At 50.9% G+C, this 1384-nt stretch overlaps 1 protein-coding gene across 1 annotated transcript in view; it reads left to right on the top strand.

Annotated features, from left to right (window-relative positions):
* The first annotated feature begins 181 nt into the window (after positions 1 to 181).
* The window catches only part of MUC13 (mucin 13, cell surface associated), a 15730-nt gene continuing 14527 nt past the window's right edge, over positions 182 to 1384 (top strand). Inside the window, exon 1 of the mRNA XM_026033965.1 lies at positions 182 to 210. The gene's annotated coding sequence lies outside the window, so the exon portion shown is untranslated. The remainder of the gene's footprint in view (positions 211 to 1384) is intronic.

Here is a 1384-nt window from a genome sequence, read left to right as displayed (position 1 = left end):
AGGACAAGGAGGTTGAGGGCAGTGGTGCTCCCACTCTCTTCTGGTGCCCTTTTCCCTGCTCAGCACTTGTCCTGCAACACACTGGTTTCCCAGGACTTTTCCTACTCACCGGGACTGCCATGTCTCTTCTTTTTCTTCCTGTAGGAACCGCCACAACAACCACAAATACTCCAATAGGCACTTCCACACCGGCAGCATCAACAACTCCAGGTGAGAAGACAAAAGTCCATTAAGAGGCCCATGTGAGTCTGATTTGCTATTGCATGAYTTGGCAAGATCTAAAGACCTCTAAGGCCAGGACTGTGATTCAGTGTGCAGGTCACTGAGCAAGACACATGTGTAGCCCACAACTGTGCTCAGTATCCTYCACTCCACTGCCCTTTTCCCTGCTCAGCACTTGTCCTGCACACACAAGGGTTCCCCAGGACTTTTCCTACATACAGCACTCACCAGGGTTGCCATGTCTCTTTTCCTTCCTACAGGAACCGCCACAACAACCACAACTGCACCAACAGGCCCTTCCACAACTACAGCATCAACAACGCCAGGTAAGAAGACAAATGCCCATTAAAATTCTATGTAAGGCTCATTTGTAGTTGCATGATTTTACTGAGATCTTAAGACCCCCACGGCCAGGACCGTGCACGGTGTGCAGGTCASTGAGCAAGACACATGTGTAGCCCACAACAGTGCTCAGTATCCTCCCCTTGGGTGCCCTTTTCCCTGCTCAGCACTTGTCCTGCACACATAAGGGTTCCATGGGACTTTTCGTATATACAGCACTCACGAGGTCTACAATGTCTCTTCTCTTCCTTCCTGCAGGAACCGCCACAGCAACCACAATACCACCGAYAGGCACTTCCACACYGGCAGCATCARCAGCTCCAGGTGAGGAGRCAAATGCCCATTGAAACTCTGTGTGAGCCTCATTTGTGTTTGCATGATTTTACTGAGATCTTAAGACCTCCACGGCCAGGACTGCGCAGTGTGCAGGTCACTGAGCAAGACACATGTGTAGCCCACAACAGTGCTCAGTATCCTCCAATCAGGTGCCCTTTTCCCTGCTCAGCACTTGTCCTGCACACACAGCGGTTCCCCAGGACATTTTYTACACACAGTACTCACCAGGGCTGCCATGTCTCTTCTTTTCCTTCCAACAGGTACCACCACAGCAACCACAAATGCACCGATAGGGACTTCCACTCCTGTAGCATCAACAACTCCAGGTAAAGAGACAAATGCCCTTCAACAGCCCCATGGGAGACTGATTTGGGGTCTTCTGAGTCTATGGAGATCTCAAGCCCTCCAAGGACAGGAGTCTTCCCTTGCTTTGGCTTTCACAGCTTTCTCTCCCAGAGGAGAAGAAGAGATTTCCTCAGGCCCA

The sequence above is a fragment of the Nothoprocta perdicaria genome, unplaced genomic scaffold, assembly GCF_003342845.1.
Source record: "Nothoprocta perdicaria isolate Ctin4 unplaced genomic scaffold, notPer1 scaffold_0, whole genome shotgun sequence".
Lineage (NCBI taxonomy): Eukaryota > Metazoa > Chordata > Aves > Tinamiformes > Tinamidae > Nothoprocta > Nothoprocta perdicaria.
The sequence above is the reverse complement of the archived record's forward strand: the minus strand, read 5'-3'. Positions and strand labels throughout refer to the sequence as shown.